Below are 18640 nucleotides of genomic sequence, written 5' to 3' on the forward strand. Positions count from 1 at the left end.
ATTATTAGACATGATGAGGGGGGGGGGTATTATTAGACATGATGAGGGGGGGGGGTATTATTAGACATGATGAGGGGGGGGGGGTATTATTAGACATGATGAGGGGGGGGGGTATTATTAGACATGATGAGGGGGGGGGTATTATTAGACATGATGAGGGGGGGGGGTATTATTAGACATGATGAGGGGGGGGGGTATTATTAGACATGATGAGGGGGGGGGTATTATTAGACATGATGAGGGGGGGGTATTATTAGACATGATGAGGGGGGGGTATTATTAGACATGATGAGGGGGGGGTATTATTAGACATGATGAGGGGGGGTATTATTAGACATGATGAGGGGGGGTATTATTAGACATGATGAGGGGGGGTATTATTAGACATGATGAGGGGGGGTATTATTAGACATGATGAGGGGGGGGGTATTATTAGACATGATGAGGGGGGGGGTATTATTAGTCATGATGAGGGGGGGGGGGTATTATTAGTCATGATGAGGGGGGGGGGGTATTATTAGACATGATGAGGGGGGGGGGGTATTATTAGACATGATGAGGGGGGGGGGGTATTATTAGACATGATGAGGGGGGGGGGGTATTATTAGACATGATGAGGGGGGGGGGGTATTATTAGACATGATGAGGGGGGGGGGGTATTATTAGACATGATGAGGGGGGGGGGTATTATTAGACATGATGAGGGGGGGGGGTATTATTAGACATGATGAGGGGGGGGTATTATTAGACATGATGAGGGGGGGGTATTATTAGACATGATGAGGGGGGGGGTATTATTAGACATGATGAGGGGGGGGGTATTATTAGACATGATGAGGGGGGGGGTATTATTAGACATGATGAGGGGGGGGTATTATTAGACATGATGAGGGGGGGGGTATGATTAGACATGATGAGGGGGGGGGGGTATGATTAGACATGATGAGGGGGGGGGTATGATTAGACATGATGAGGGGGGGGGTATGATTAGACATGATGAGGGGGGGGGGTATGATTAGACATGATGAGGGGGGGGGGGTATGATTAGACATGATGAGGGGGGGGGGGGTATGATTAGACATGATGAGGGGGGGGGGTATGATTAGACATGATGAGGGGGGGGGGGGTATGATTAGACATGATGATGGGGGGGGGTATGATTAGACATGATGATGGGGGGGGGGGTATGATTAGACATGATGATGGGGGGGGGGTATGATTAGACATGATGAGGGGGGGGGTATGATTAGACATGATGATGGGGGGGGGGTATGATTAGACATGATGAGGGGGGGGGGTATGATTAGACATGATGAGGGGGGGGGGTATGATTAGACATGATGAGGGGGGGGGGTATGATTAGACATGATGAGGGGGGGGGGGTATGATTAGACATGATGAGGGGGGGGGGGTATGATTAGACATGATGAGGGGGGGGGGTATGATTAGACATGATGAGGGGGGGGTATGATTAGACATGATGAGGGGGGGTATGATTAGACATGATGAGGGGGGGGTATGATTAGACATGATGAGGGGGGGGTATGATTAGACATGATGAGGGGGGGGTATGATTAGACATGATGAGGGGGGGGTATGATTAGACATGATGAAGGGGGGGTATGATTAGACATGATGGGGGGGGGGGTATGATTAGACATGATGGGGGGGGTATGATTAGACATGATTAAGGGACGGGTGGCAAGGGGATGGGTAGATGTAGGTAGGTGGGGGGGGAGTTAAGGGGATGGGTGGATGTAGGTAGGTGGGGGGGGAGTTAAGGGGATGGGTGGATGTAGGTAGGTGGGGGGGCAGTTAAGGGGATGGGTGGATGTAGGTAGGTGGGGGGGGGGAGTTAAGGGGATGGGTGGATGTAGGTAGGTAGGTGGGGGGGGGGGAGTTAAGGGGATGGGTGGATGTAGGTAGGTGGGGGGGAGTTAAGGGGATGGGTGGATGTAGGTAGGTGGGGGGGGGAGTTAAGGGGATGGGTGGATGTAGGTAGGTGGGGGGGGGAGTTAAGGGGATGGGTGGATGTAGGTAGGTGGGGGGGGGAGTTAAGGGGATGGGTGGATGTAGGTAGGTGGGGGGGGGGAGTTAAGGGGATGGGTGGATGTAGGTAGGTGGGGGGGGGGAGTTAAGGGGATGGGTGGATGTAGGTAGGTGGGGGGGGGGAGTTAAGGGGATGGGTGGATGTAGGTAGGTGGGGGGGGGGAGTTAAGGGGATGGGTGGATGTAGGTAGGTGGGGGGGGGGAGTTAAGGGGATGGGTGGATGTAGGTAGGTGGGGGGGGGGAGTTAAGGGGATGGGTGGATGTAGGTAGGTGGGGGGGGGGGAGTTAAGGGGATGGGTGGATGTAGGTAGGTGGGGGGGGGGAGTTAAGGGGATGGGTGGATGTAGGTAGGGGGGGGGAGTTAAGGGGATGGGTGGATGTAGGTAGGGGGGGGAGTTAAGGGGATGGGTGGATGTAGGTAGGGGGGGGGGAGTTAAGGGGATGGGTGGATGTATGTTATGGGGTAGCTTATAGGGGACATATGATGGGAGGAGAACCAAGGCAGGGCAGACATTTGATATGGGGCGAGGGGGGCAGAAGAGGTTAGCAGTCATGGTGATTGTCTTGGGGGGGGGGGGGGGTCACCTGACTGCAGAGCGGGGACAGTCCTCTATGTGGTCAGTGTCCTCAGTAGTGATCTCCCCTGTACTGGCTTCGTATCCTTTGATCCCGTCCTCTTACAGACCCCCCAGTAATCTGACTCGAGTTGCCACCTCATCCCTTTAAACCCGAACACATATGAATTACACGGGTTCTGAGGCTAATTAAATGCAGATAAGGCACATATTGAGTTCCATTACCACCTGAATCAGCCACAGAACCTGTGTAATTAATGTGTTTGGGTTTAAAGGGATGAGGTGGCAAATCCTAGATCTGACATTGTCACGGTTAGTGATGGTATCGGGTGCATTTGGATCGAACCTGCCAGGAAGCCGGTGTTCTGCCTAATAGAGTCCGGCCATCGATATGTGTCCGTTCCGTACTGCGCATACGCAGTACGGAGCAGACGAAGCTTCGGAAAATCTCCGAAGCTGAACGGCGCCTGCGCCGTGAGTGGAGGAGGTAGCCCCACTATCCAAGCGGACATAGGGTTTAGAGTTTTAGAGGGCCCCTCGCGGGTGAGCTTCGCTCGCCACGCTTCGGGCTCGGCCTCGCTGCGCTCGGCTCTTTTTTATTCTAACTCTATGTCCACTTGGATAGTGGGGATAGAACCTGGACTCACGGCGCAGGCGCCGTTCGTCCTCTGCAATTTTCGGAATCTGTGCTCCTGTGTACTGCGCATGCGCAGTACGCAGAGGACAGCATCTGATGGAGGACCCTAATTGACAAGACACCGGCACTGCACACCGCCAATCATAGGCAGCTGGCATGTGTGTAGGTATAATTACTGTGCTGCCCTAAAACGAAAGTGATAGTAAATAGGTGCTTGAATGCAAAAATAATAAATGCCAAACGCTGTGACTTTGCTGCAAGATACACAAACAATTTTCCAATCATAAGCTGCGCTGTAAACCAAACAAGTCATGTATATAATATTGTGACTTTGTAGAAAAATAAAGAAATATGGTTAATCAAATAGTGAAGGATTAGAAGTCAATTCAAATTGATATCCTCGGTGCAATTATCACACACACAACACCCAGGAGTAGTGATAAAAGGAAAGGATCCGTCTTCCACCTCCACACAGACTTGTATGGATCTCATAGTTACAGAAGATCATATGCACCTATGGCTTAATACCCAGCCCGGGCCTTTGGTTGCTCTGTCAGGATTTCCCAGCGCCTTTTCATGGGTTGGTGACACAATCGGGAGGTTAGTGGCAGATATTTCACAGGAAAAAATCATACAAAGAAAGCTTCCATAGAGTAAAACCATACAGTATTTATTTTATAAAAAGTTATTGCATTTACATTTGCATAACAACATCCTATGCAAATTACATGCTGCAAGGTAAAAAGTGAAGCTGACCGTCTCTCTGTATCAGCTTGTGGTTCTGGGACTTCCGTGTATAGCGGTGACATAAGCATGTCACGCCTCTCTACGCATTTAGTCACCCGACGTCCTGCGTCACGTGTATGTGCATCTGCCAGTCGGGAAACGCCTCACTGCCTATCATTGGCGGTGAGCAGTGATGGCTTCCTGGCGAGTTCGACCTGAACACTTGAGGCTCCATACACGCTAGCTGCTCACAAAAAATTGGTTAAAAACTGCTAGTATTTTGCATTTTTTGCCAGAATTTTTGCAGTGTTTAGGAGGGTTAGCGTTTTTGTTAAGGAGCGGGCAGTCACCAGCATCCTTAACCAGTGAATAGCTGGTTAAGGAGTGGACCACAAAGGTGCCCGTTTGTCCTCAACAACAAATGACTAATCAGCTGTCAGCGGTCTTCCCCACTGACAGCTTAATGTAAACTAAACAATTGAGAAAAAAAATCAACCATGCTACTAACCCGTGTAAGAAAGATGTGTATACTGCTCTATTTTCAGCCTGCTCTGGTTAAGTTGCGTGATCTGGCTCCGCTGTGTCAGGCAGTGGCAGCTCCAGGAAAGAGGAGGAAGCGCCAACAATGGATGGGTCATAGTAGCCTATGGGTGATGCCAGACTTTCCAGCCATTGTTGGCACATTCTTTTCTTTCTTCTGCAGCTGACATGGGAGATCACATGACTGGACTGGAGCGGCCTAAAAATAGGTAAGTATATCTTGTATATCTTTCTTGCACAGGTTAGTCAGCATAGGTGCAGGGAGAGGGAAGGGATCATGTTTAGGGCCTAGCATGGAATTCCACTTACATTTCAAGATTGGTAATAAAAATGTTGATGTGCCTAAGGTGTCAAATATACTACATATGTAATGTTTATTATGAAAATGTAAGTGACATGTTGTGATCATGCTTATGTACTGTGAATTGTAGGTGTAATCCGTTCTAGCTGCTGTTCTCTGGAAACCTAAAGAATAATTTGAGGATTCCTCTTTTTGGTAGAAAGGGTGGGAAATGCTGATATCGGCAATAAATATTGATTTTTCATGGAAATTGCATATTAACACCCTACAAAGTCTAAGGGGTTGATTTACTAAAACTGGAGAGTACAAAATCTAGTGCAGCTGTGCATGGTAGCCAATCAGCTTCTAACTTCAGATTGTTCAATTAAGCTTTGACCAAAAAAACCTGGAAGCTGATTGGTTTCCATGTAGACCTTCACCGGATTTTGCACACTACAGTTTCAGTATATCAGCCCCAGCGTGTTCGAGGGGCATATTTACATTTTTATTATTTTTTTTATTGTGCAACTTGGAAACTCGTATTTACAGTCTGTGTAATAGCAGATAAACGCAACTTCAGACCAGCTGACGCTAAAGCGTCGTACACAAGATCGGATTTTCTGACAGGGATTGTGTGATGACAGGCTGTTGGTGGAAAATCCGACTGTACGTTCTATCAGACAATCGTTGGCCAGCTTTCCGTGGACAAATGTTGGATGGAAGGTTTATACATTTTCCGCGGACAAATATATGTTGTCGGATTTTCCAGGCGCGTGTACACAAATCCATCGGACAAAAGTCCAAAGTATAACCACACATGCTCGGAAGCAAGGATGTATGGAAGTGGTCGGTCTTGTAAACTAGTGTTTGTAATGGAGAATTCACTTTTGTGATGCGGCAAATTATGAAATCTCAAAATACATTCTCTTCTTTAATGGGATAATTTTACATCATATTATTTACAATGTAACTGCCTACTCCCAAACTGTCATTTGAAGAAAAACAATTTTTTATTTTATTTATTTATTTTTATCGTGCATTTAAAAAAAGAGAACAAAAAAATTACACACGCTATCTGCCAATAGAATTTAAAAGGGTTGTAAAGTTAAAGTGGGGTTCCACCCTAAAGTGAAACTTCCGCTGATCGGAAACCTCCCCCCCTCCAGTGTCACAATTGGCACCTTACAGGGGGGAGGGGGGTGGAGATACCTGTCAAAGACGGGTATTTACACCCACTTCCGGGCATAGACTCCCGTGGGAGTCTGTCATTTCCTGTCCTGCCGCGCTGTCTGCTGGGACACACACGGGTTCCAGTGACAGTGCAGAGAATTCCTATTGTGCTGCGCGACTCGCGCATGCGCGGTAGGGAACTGGGAAGTGAAGCCGATTTGCTTCACTTCCTGATTTCCCTCACCTAGAATAGCGACGGCAGCAGCCGAGAGCCGAGCGATCGATTGGCCTCGGCTGCCGGCATCGCTGGAACCTGGGACAGGTAAGTGTCCATTTATTAAAAGTCAGCAGCTGTAGTATTAAAAGCTGCTGGCTTTTAAAATTTTTTTTTTTTTTTAGGTGGAATCCCTCTTTAATATATATATATTTTTTTTAAAATAACAAATATGTTCTACTTACCTCCACTGTGCAGCTCGTTTCGCACAGAGTGGCCCTGACCCTGCTCTTCTGCGGTCCCTCGGCAGCTGTCTCGGCTTCCCCCAGCAAGTACTTTTCACCTTCATGCAAGCTCCCTCGCATGGTGAGAAGCACTTGCGGGCGCGCGCCCGTAATACAGCCGGCGGAATTCCCCATGGGGTTTTTTTTAGCAGCAATTAAGAGACAACATTTAAAAAAAATAAATAAGTTATTGAATTTCAATATCAAAAAGGCGATTGGACTTGATTAAAGTACAAGAGTTAAAATATGAGCTCTGGTGTACACAAAGCGAAACGGAGTTGGTTAAGAAAAAACATACATCATAGAATGGTGTTCTATACTAAAATGTTGTAAAATGATGCCCTCCAGTTTTAACTAAAGCACCATTTTTAATGTATGGAAATGCCCCAATGCATTTCGACCTTAGGGATTATTTACCCTTTCCACCAAACAGGTTCGCTTAAATCAGAGACTTTTTTTTTTTTTTAAAGAGAGTCTCTGGTTTAAGCGAACCTGTTTGGTGGAAATGGTAAATATCTGTCATGCCTAATAATGTATATTGTAATATACCTATATTGGATATTTCATAATTATAGTTGTTACATCAAATGGACAATTTTCACATTTTTGCATCAACAGAAATGTAATAACCACCTGAAGAACATAATCCCTACGTTCGAAATGTGTTGTGGTATTTCCATACATTAAATAGTGCTTTAGTTCACACTGGACGGCATCATTTTACGACGTGTATTTTAGTATAGAACACTATTATATGATGTGTGTTTTTTTCCTAACCCACTCTGTTTTGCTTTGTGTACACCAGAGCTCCTATTTTAACTCTTGTACTTTAGTCATGTCCAATTGCCTTTTAATAAAATGCAATAACTTTTATTAAAAAAAAAAAAAACCCCATGAGGAATTCTCCAGAACTTTTTCAATCATTTTGTTACAACAAAAAATCTCCCCTTATATATACACATAGAGTATAATCTCGATAGACCATATAAAATGAAGTGTTTACAAACTATAACAAAAATTAATATTAGGGCCGGTTCACACTGCAGGCGAGGCGAGGCGACTCCGACTTGCCTCGCCGCGACCTCAGCGGCAACTTGCAGATGACTTCTGTATAGAAGTCAATGCAAGTCGCCCCGAGGTCGCCCAAAAGTAGTACAGGAACCTTTTTTCTGAGTCGGAGCGACTCAAGTCGCTCCTCTCAGAACGGTTCCATTGTACAGAACGGGGGCGACTTGCGAGGGCGAGGCGAGTCGTGTCGCCTCGCATCGCCCGCTGTGTGAACCGGCTCTTAGTGGTTATTATTTTGCCGGTCCTATTTTATTCCGTATACACAGGTTTGATGTTTTTCCCAGCTGCAAAACACCCGTTCTTCAGGATCCCCTGTTTCTATTCCCTATCAATACTTCGTTCCACCAGATGGTATGTGTATTTATCACCAGGATAACGCACAAATAATCTTTCACCCAGTCACTCCTATACATTGTCACAGAGGCAGATCCCATCCCAGAGAGTGGGGGAAATATGCCGGCTGCTCTCGATCTTGCTGTTGTTCAGCATCTCCTGCCGCTATGTTGTCCGCATTGTAGAAAGATTGACACCAGGGGCAGGATCCACTTCAGTCTAGATGGTAGACCCCTTTCACACAGGGTGGAGTCTGTCCAAGTGGATCCGCATGCTCAGTGGGGGGATCTCTTCGCTGAGCAGGCAGATGACGGGTCCGTTTCCACTATGCAGAATAGACACGGCCCACTGTTCTCTAGGGTGGTCGGATGGAAACAGACTGCATCTCCGTTTCCATCCAATTGTCATCCGGCGCTCCAGATGGATGGCAAACTTATCGCCATACGTCTGTTTTTAGTGTGCCGGATCGGATGCTGGTGGGCGACAGGCGGACCCGATCGGTCTGCTGTGAAAGGGGCCTTATGCTGAACAACTAGATTGTATTTATGAATTTGACCGAATGTCTCACCAGATTTGTTACAGAGCATGCCATCTGAGACTGACCCTTAGTTCAGTCTGGATGTTGGAGATCTGTGTTTGTGGACAGTCTGTCGGTTTTAACTCTTTTCCATAATAGATTTTTTTTTTTTTTGTAAGCGATGCACCATTTTTGATTCTCTCAGTGTTGCCAACCTAACCAATTGAAATTTACTGACCCAACACCCAAAATCGACTGGCATTTCCAAAAGTTACAAAATTTGTTTTAAGTGCACATTTAACGAGTACAATATGCAATTAGCAATGCGATTTTATGATGCATATTAAAGAGGAAGTAAACCCTAATGGGTTTACTTCCTCTTTCATTCCCTGCAAAGCATAATGGACTACTATGCATCGCATAGTAGCCCATTATATGTCACTTACCTGACACAGGAGCCAGCGAAGTCGCCGCTGTCCCCTGTAGTCCGGCGCATCCATCTTCTCGGTGGGGTCTCGCAGCTCCGCCGCTGTCATTCGGCGGAGCCGCGATGACGTCACTCCCGCGCATGCGCACGGGAGCCGACACGCGCGGCAGCTCCATTATTGGAAATGCCGCGCTCAGTGCGCCTGCGCGCCGCTGTTTACGGCGCATGCGCCGTACACAGCGGTGCCTGTCTTCGAGCAAATATCTCCTAAACCGTACAGGTTTAGGAGATATTTCTTGGACCTACAGGTAAGCCTTAATCTAGGCTTACCTGTAGGTCAAAGTGGTTTGTAAGGGTTTACAACCACTTTAAGGAAAAAAAAGTCTTGTATATACAATGGATTTGCAAGTAGCTCAGGGACAGGACTCGGTGACACTGACAGCAGTGTGCAGCAGCACAGATGATGACCCCTCACCGACACGACACGTCCCCTCCTGAGTAACAGTCTCTCTCCATGCCAGATGATCCCTTCAGTCCATTCCAGTCTAAAGAGCTCCGTCAGTCCCGCTCCCAGCTTGCCTTGCTCACATAAGGTTCTGGTTGCTTTGCTCCCTTGCATTATGACATCATGTGAAATGCTCAGGCACTGCTTCCAAGACCCGCCAGCACTGCCCGAACACACTGTAGAAGGCACTCAAATGGTCTTGGCCAGGCCAAGCGTCACAGCCATATTTGTTTGCTGGCAACCTTCTCCTGTCACTGGCATTTACTGGCAGGAGAAAATTCCCCCTTTTTTACTGGCTGGCAGTAAAAATACTGATGGTTGGCAACACTGCTGTTACTTTTATCGACTGGGTGTGGTATGGGTTAACTAGCCTAATGCATGTAAAATCATTATGTACAGTAGAAAGTCCAGGAACGATTATTGGAGTCATGGTAGAATTCACAGCCTATAATGGTGTCAGGTGAAACACTTTTTTTTTTTTTTTTTTTTTTGTAATAAAATATTTGTTGTTTTGATCTTTTTATACAGCACTGAGTATGCCAAAACGGGATGCATCAGGACCACTTATACTTTGGTTTCCCTCTGCTTGCTTTGTACATATGTGATCAAGTTAGCCCTTCACACAGCTGTATGGGTGCAGATAGTTTGCTTAACGCCCTCTGTGGACGCAACGACACGCTGTGCTTTGGCCGCATACTAACTGGCTCATTAGCTGCATCCAGCAACTTGCAAAATGCTAATCCTAGCTACATGCTGTCTGCATCCAGGGTCAGTTGTAGGTTCTTTTCTCATGTAACCACATCCGCACCACTTGATTTATACAAAGTGCGAAAAGCGGAGACTGTCAGATTTGTACACAGTGTTTGCAAGCAGGGTTTAGAACTGACAGCATGAATCTACGGATGCGGTCATGTGAATATAGCCTTAAAGGATAAGTTCTCCTTCAGAACATGTTGTGTGTTCCATACGTTTGTAGGGTTGAATGTAACATGTTCCGAGCCCTCTGTGTGAAAGCAGTGCAGGGAGAAGTTCCCCATATCAGCTGTCACTTTTCAAAAAAACGTGGTTGTGTGGAATTCCGCCCCACCCGGCCACGTTATTTAGAGTTCTGTGAATGAATCAAGTACCGTCCTTTGCAGATGTCGGCTTGTAGTTCTTGATAAACTACCACAGCACTGTTAAGTGATGTGGTTCATTGATTCTTCCTGCTCATATGTTGTATGGGCAGACAGATTGCATTGATAGTCTGCAAGAGACCTGCAGTCTGCTGATCATGGGTGCAATGCTTTTCAGGCTCCTATAGAAAAGAAAGTGTACTTAAGTGTGCTTATCGTTTTATCAGAGCTGGAGGTTACTTGAAGCCTGTGCTGTGTTTCAGGTACTTACCTGAGCAAAGTGCAAGTGTCTATTCTTTCTGCAGGATATGTGATGTATGGAAGCCAACAATAGGAAAAACAAAGCAGAAATAGACTACAAAGGATGGCTGTCCTCTTTAGCCAAACACAGGAACTTCCTGGTATAACAACATTGCTATATGTGGATGATCTCAAAATAACTGCATTTTCACACTCAGGATTGGTAGACAGCTGAATCTTCTTTTTATGAGTGTCAAGGAGTGTACCTATACCAACAATTTATTGTTTCTGTAGCACAGTGCTGGTAACAGTTTAACCACTTAAGGCTGGGTCAACACCGCTGCGGCAGCGAGAACTGGATGTGATTCGCACCGCACTGCAGTGCAAATCACATCCGATCTCTGTGCGATGCGAGTTCAGCCATACAGATAGTATGGCTGAATTAGCATCGCACCCGCCGCAAACTCGCACGGAACCCTTTTTTTGGTCCGCAGCAGAAACGGATCGCATGGGTGTGAACTGCTGGCGGGAGGCATGCGATGCGGGAAAACGTTGCGGCGTCCCCGCATCGCTCCAGTGTGAACCCAGCCTAAAGATGGAGTCCTGCAAAACACTTTTTTTTTTTTTTTTTTTTTTTTTTTTTAAATCAGCAGCTACAAATACTGCAGCTGCTGACTTTTAAAATAAGGACACTCACCTGTCCCAGGGTCCTCCGATGTCTGCAACCAACACCGAACCGTCCCTCGGTCCTCGGATGCTGCCGTTGCCATCTTCGGTATGGGAATGAGGAAATTAATCCTTGCGGCTTCACTTCCTGGTTGCCTACTGTGCATGCGCGAGTCGCACAGCGCAATGAGAATGGTCCACACTGTCTCTGGGACCTGTGTGTGTCCCAGCAGACAGCGTGGTGGGACAGGAAGAGGCATAGACTCCCGTGGAAGTCTATGCCCAGAAGTGGGTGAGAATACCTGTCTTAGACAGTTATCTGCACCCCCCCCCCCCCACTCCACTGAAAGGTGCAAATGTGACACCGGGGGGGTTCGAAAAGTGGAGGATCAATTTTTGTGAACCTCCGCTTTTAAGGACTGAGCCTCTTTCTGAGATTTGTTGTTTTACAAGTTAAAAACAGTTTTTAGCAAAAAAAAAAATTTCTTGGAACCCCCAAACATTACTTTTTTTTTTTTTAAACACCCTAGAGAATAAAATGGTGGTCGTTGCAATACTTTGTCAAACCGTATTTGCGCAGCACTCTTACAAGCGCCATTTTTTATTTATTTATATCGTGAAAGATATTACGCTGAGTAAATTGATACCCAACATGTCACGCTTCAAAATTGCACCTGCTCGTGGAATGGCGACAAACTTTTACCCCTAAAAATCTGCACAGACAGTGTTTAAAAAATTCTACAGGTTGCATGTTTTAAGTTAGAGGAGGTCTGGGACTAGAATTATTATTCTCGCTCTACCAGTCGTGGCAATACCTCACTTGTGTGGTTTGAACACCATTTTCATATGCGGACGCTACTCATGTCTGTGTTGGCTTCTGCATGCGAGCTCAGCAGGACGGGGCGTGTTTTAAAATGTCAATTTTTTTTTTTTTTTTAACAAAAAACAAACAAAAAAAATCACTTTATTTCTATTACAAGGAATGTAAATATCCCTTGTAATAGAAAAAAAAGCATGACAGGACCTCTTAAAAATGAGATCTGGGATCAAAAAAACCTTGGATCTCGTTTACACTAAAATGCATTAAAAAAAAAAAAAGCACTTTTAAGAGCTATGGGCGGAAGTGACGTTATGAAGATGGGTGAGCCATCTTCCCCTCATTAGTCTCCATGCCCAGCAAGGGTGAAGAGCTGAACACCTCCACCGTGGCGGGAGGGCCCTCACCCGCTGCTGATTACAAGTGGTCCTGCGGTGAATCCGGCGCAGAGACCACTCTTATTGGAAAAGCGGCTACTGGTCGAAGAAGAGGATACTGGGGTTATGGCAGCTAGCTGCTGCCGTAACAACGATATTCCTCTTCAAAGTAAGGATGTATATCTGCGCGTGGCGGTCTGGAAGTGGTTAAAGAGGTTGTAAACCTCCAAAAATAACACACCCGACAAAGGCATAATGAGCTAGTATGCATCATATACTAGCTTATTATGAAATACTTCCCTTACAATGATGCCCTACAATGCTGCCCGCACTCTGCGCCCATGGCCGAGTTACTTCCGTGTTCGTGGGCTCCTGCGCTGCGATTAACCGGAGACACGACAATGTCACTCCCGCGGGTGCAGCCGGTCATGGCACAGTTCCTGAAGAAATGTCACAAGCGGGCCATTACTTAAGTGCGCATATGCCGATGACGTAGCATCGTTTATAGTATATATCCTCTAAATTGTGCCAGTTAGGAGCTATTTAAAGTACCTACAGGTAAGCCTTACTATAGGCTTACTAGTAGGTACAATTAAAGAGGAAGACTTTACAGCCTCTTAAAGCATCAACTACAAGTGCCTCCGATGTTTGAAGGCCCTTGAAGAGATGAAGCAGCACATTGGCTTAGTGTATGTACAAGGAGCTTGCATGATCTCATAGTTTTTTATACCAAGGAGCTGTAGATCAAGTAAGGTTGTAAAGTATAGGCCTTATGTATATTGGATTTCTGACGTTGACTATAGCTCTACTTTAATGCAAGGGATGCAATACATTTTTAAAAATGTTTAGGCTTTTGAATCACTTGAACTATTTATCTTCCTTGGAGAAAAGATGGCGTACATTACATAGTCCGTCTTTCTAACTGAGACATTTATTGCAATTAGAAAAGTGAGAATCAACGTTCTCTCTCAATCTATTGTCTATGGTCAGGATACACCCTGTACAATCCTTTTTTTATATATTTTTTTTTTTTTTTTTTTTATATTTACCAAAACCATACAATATGAGGTCACACCTAAACACTTTCAATTTGTATGCAATCAGGCAGGGCCTTGCCCTATATATTTGAAGGATAAATCTAAAGGAAAGCGAACAACAAAAGTTGTGTAGTGTGTATCCAGCTTTCCACTGGATGGACTTCAAAGAAATATGTATGTTGAGTATAGTTGGCGCCTAGCGTTTCTATGACTTTTTTTTCCTGTTGATATGAATAGAAATAAATGCTCCTTTATAATATGTTTGGAACGAAATATGGGAGCTGCCAATCTTAAAGGTACAAGGGCTGTCATTCTTATTTCCTTTAATGAGTCACTATCTTAGAACAAGCATATGCATATTGGATGTCTTGACGGAGCTACAGTCAATATAATAATCAGCAGTTGAATTACATATTAACTAGATTATATGCACTTGTCCTTTGATGTTTTGATTGCGCGCTCTAGGAGTGCCTACATCACAACTATTCCATAGACATGAAATGACACGGCACTTGTGCATGACCGCTGACTGCTCACAGGAAGAGCTCTCGTTGTCGTCTGCCTGGAAACGCCCCTCCATGTTAGCCAATGTGTCAGTGCACACTATGATCTTTTTAGAAGTTTACAGTAGGGGGTCGATCAATTATTGTAGCGGCCAATATTCATTCGTTATCTGTCATAAACGTACCCTTTCAATGGTCAGAACTCCCAACTCCCCCCCCCCCCCATGGCGCTCCCTGCAGTTTGCCAATCTGTCAGCGGTTCGGTGGGCAGCAGAGAGATGACATAATCCCTCATTGCCTGCCTCACATCACCGCTGTTCCACCCTTACAGCAGGGCTGCAAAGGCCGTTGGCAGAGCTGCGGGCAAGCAGAGATAAGTACGTCATCTCTCACTGCCTGCATGTGAAAGTTTACTTTGCTGTGGAGAGGCTGCCAGAAGTAGTGTAAGTAGTAACAAGCTGCATCTGGGTGAATGTGGCAAGTGATGAGCTGCATCTGGGTGCCAGTGGCAAGTGACATCCTGCATGGCAGGTGACGGTGGCAAGTGACAGACTGCATCTGGGTGGCAGGTGACAGTGGCAAGTGACTTGCTGCATCTGGGTGGCAGATTGCAGTGCGAACTGCCAAATGGTGCAGGACTCGCATTGCATAGGTGTGAACTCCCATGCCGTCTTGTCCCATTTTGGTGAGAATGCAATGCAAATTCATCCATATAATCTGTATGGCTGTGTTCACGTTGCACAGAAATTGCATGTGATCGGCACAGCAATGCAGTGCAAATCACATGCCATGTCTAACATCACACCAGTGCAAACCCAGCTTTAGAGGCAGCCGCTCAACTGGCATTTTCAGAAGTAGGTCAGCAGTGAAAGCCTTCTCTCACTACCGCTTTCTTTAATAGGTTAACAGCATTCCTTCTTTCTTGCTACAGCAACTGTGACTCTAGAGCTACCGGCTCAGTCATGTAGACATAATAAAGTGATTTTGCAGAAATGTACGGTTTCCAGTAATCCATAGACTTTATGTAATGCTCAGAATGCACAAGAAATGGCAAAGATGTCAGTATAGGGCTTGACAGTCGGTGTAAAAATGTATTCAGATTTGCAAATGTATTGGCATCTGTAGTCATTAGCTCAGTGTGGTTCAGCAGGCATAGCTTGCATGATCTCGTGAAGGTACACAATGCCTTGGGCATATGTCCTCTGATTCCCAGCCAGCTTGAGTCATGGATAATTTGACGGTGAATTGTATGACCTCCTGAGGTTTAAAGTGGGTATTATTATTATTATTATTATTATTATTATTATTATTATTAATAATAAAAAGTCTATATATTTTATAACTATATATTCTTTAAATATGGGAAATTCAAAATGTGCATAAATAAGATGCATCAATGCTGTCTATGGTGAAAACCACATGTCAAACGATAAGTAGATCCAGTTATTGACAGCTGAATTTAATTGCAAATCTCTTCCTTTTTCCTGCATTCAATAGGATTGTATTGCACTGTATTTGCGCAGCGGTCTTTCAGACGCAATTTTTTGGGAAAAATTACACTTCAATTAATCAAATAAACCTTAAGTTGGCTGTTTATTTTTTTTTATTTTTTTTTATGTGAAAGATGTTAAGCCGAGAATCGTGATCTTTATTCTAAGCAAAAAAAAAAAAGTGATTTTCGTTTTCCAGAATTGTGCAGCTCTAGTTGTTTCAGTGGGAGGATTAGTGCCCTGTCGTTGGCATCAGTGGGAGGATTAGTGCCCCGTCGTCGGCATCAGTGGGAGGATTAGTGCCCCGTCGTCGGCATCAGTGGGAGGAGTAGTGCCCCGTCGTCGGCATCAGTGGGAGGAGTAGTGCCCCGTCGTCGGCATCAGTGGGAGGAGTAGTGCCCCGTCGTCGGCATCAGTGGGAGGAGTAGTGCCCCGTCGTCGGCATCAGTGGGAGGAGTAGTGCCCCGTCGTCGGCATCAGTGGGAGGAGTAGTGCCCCGTCGTCGGCATCAGTGGGAGGAGTAGTGCCCCGTCGTCGGCATCAGTGGGAGGAGTAGTGCCCCGTCGTCGGCATCAGTGGGAGGAGTAGTGCCCCGTCGTCGGCATCAGTGGGAGGAGTAGTGCCCCGTCGTCGGCATCAGTGGGAGGAGTAGTGCCCCGTCGTCGGCATCAGTGGGAGGAGTAGTGCCCCGTCGTCGGCATCAGTGGGAGGAGTAGTGCCCCGTCGTCGGCATCAGTGGGAGGAGTAGTGCCCCGTCGTCGGCATCAGTGGGAGGAGTAGTGCCCCGTCGTCGGCATCAGTGGGAGGAGTAGTGCCCCGTCGTCGGCATCAGTGGGAGGAGTAGTGCCCCGTCGTCGGCATCAGTGGGAGGAGTAGTGCCCCGTCGTCGGCATCAGTGGGAGGAGTTGCGCCCCGTCGTCGGCATCAGTGGGAGGAGTTGCGCCCCGTCGTCGGCATCAGTGGGAGGAGTTGCGCCCCGTCGTCGGCATCAGTGGGAGGAGTAGCGCCCCGTCGTCGGCATCAGTGGGAGGAGTTGCGCCCCGTCGTTGGTAACGATGTGACTCTTTTCTTCCCATCAATGAGAGGAATAGCGTCACATTGTTGGTATCGCATTGATCTCAATGGGAGGAATAGTTCCACATCGTTGGAATCGGGAGGAATAAAACCCCCAAGGGCCAGATAAAAGCAAGCCAAAAGGCTGCAGTTTGGAGACGACTGAAACAGTTTTTGCTTCAACAAATAACTTCTGTTTAGCTTACACATTTTCGCTTGGTATGATTTGCACTTAATTGTTTTACTAGAGAGCAGAGGTGGTATTGGTCAGCGAGTATGTTGTAGCAGGCTGTCAAACAGAAATTTAGACTGTTGAAGAATGGATATATCATTGTGATAGAACAAAGATCTATCCATTACTCCACAAATGTCATCGGTGTGGTTTGTCCAGAAGTAAGATCAGTACAGTATGCAACAATAAACCTTGTGTAAAAAGTAAGAGTATGGCATACAATAATGTGCCTCGTCTTAATGTGGGAGAGAAAACCTAAAGATGAAGGAATGAGGGAAAGGAAAATGGGAATCAGAAATGGAAAAGTATATCATCGTTATGTAAGTTGGAAAACATGAGTCGTTTGGATGAGGGAATATTCTCGGCAAGTAGCACCAAGTTTACCAAGTCATTTAGGGATATGTTTGCATTGCTCTAAGGTTTGTAAAGCTGCCCTTAAAAATTATGTGTGTGGAAATCCAATATTCTAAGGCTCCATGCACACTGGACTTGAAAAAACGTTGATTCTACAGGTGTTTGACGTTGTTTTCACCTGCCCCTAGAAGCACTTCTATTGTGTTCTATGTGTCTTAGCACATTATGACTACTACAGCGTTTTCTGTCAGGGATGATCAGAGGCAGGAAAACAGTTTTCTGGAGAAGTTTAGGAGCTGTAAAAACGTCAGTCTCTCCTGACCGTCAAGTTTCAACGTTTTTTTAGTAAAGAAAAGAAAAAAAAGTGTGTTGTCACTGTACATCATTTCCTGGCTTTCGCAGAGGGACATGTAGTGCAAAAATCACCTATAACCAAAATGCTCTTAATCTCTCATAGACTCGCCTAAACTTTGTACAATATGCTTTCAATTTGAGTCTTTATGACACTTTTTAAGCTTAAAAATGTTGATGTTTTTTCTGCTCCTAGTGTGCATGGAGCCTAACGGGTAACTGTAGTTTTGCGCTAAGCTACAGGCCACAAAATAGTATTTACAGCGCCATGATGGTTATAATTCTTAAAGCGGAGTTCCACCCAAAAGTGTAAGTCATGTTTGTCTGCCACAACCTCCCCCCACCACATTTGGCACCTTTTGGGGGGGGGGGAAAAGCGGTTACCTGGTTTTGACAGGTACCCACTCCTACTTCCGTCTCAGTTTGCCCCGCAGTCTTCTGGGACACTTCACAGGTCGCAGAAGACTCGAGACCTTTTTGCCATAGGAAAGGCTTCACTGCCAGGTTCCACTAGTCAGGATGGCGGTGCCAGCACCAAATAGCCAATTAAAGAATCGACTTGGGTGAGAGCACCCATGGATGCCTGGGCAGGTAAGTGCCCTAAAATTAAGTCAGCAGCTACAGTATTTGTAGCTGCTGACTTTTAATTTTTATTGAGGGGGGAGCCTGGAGCTCCTCTTTAGGCTTGGTTCGCACTGGTGTCATGCAGGATCCAGCGTGATTCCACTGCTGGTTCCCGCATCTGACTCTCACAGGAAGTTTGCACTGCTCTCTGCGAACCACCACGGGTGTCAAAGTTAACAACATTCCCAAATCAGTGTGAACTGCAGAGTTGAATCATGTGGGTCTGAACACCTATGTGATCTGATTCCAGTGCAGACCAAAAAAAGTTCCTGCACATTTTAATGCGATGCGATTTCAGCCATACAAACTGTATGGTTGAATTTGCATTGCATAAACATTGCATGCGATGTGCACAGTAATGCGAATCAGATGCGATGGCTGGCATCGCATCATTGTAAGCCCAGCCTGAAACTTTAATTAGGGACAGGCTACTTTGTAAGCAGCTGGCAGGTGCT

General features: G+C 46.0%; 1 protein-coding gene across 10 annotated transcripts in view; it reads left to right on the forward strand.

Moving 5' to 3' along the window:
• Positions 1-18640, forward strand: part of KTN1 (kinectin 1) — a 210426-nt gene that overhangs the window by 1074 nt on the left and 190712 nt on the right. The window lies entirely within an intron of this gene.

The sequence above is a fragment of the Lithobates pipiens genome, unplaced genomic scaffold (genome assembly GCF_037356315.1).
Source record: "Lithobates pipiens isolate NorthernLeopardFrog02 unplaced genomic scaffold, aLitPip1_a1.2 Scaffold_30, whole genome shotgun sequence".
In the NCBI taxonomy this organism is placed as follows: domain Eukaryota; kingdom Metazoa; phylum Chordata; class Amphibia; order Anura; family Ranidae; genus Lithobates; species Lithobates pipiens.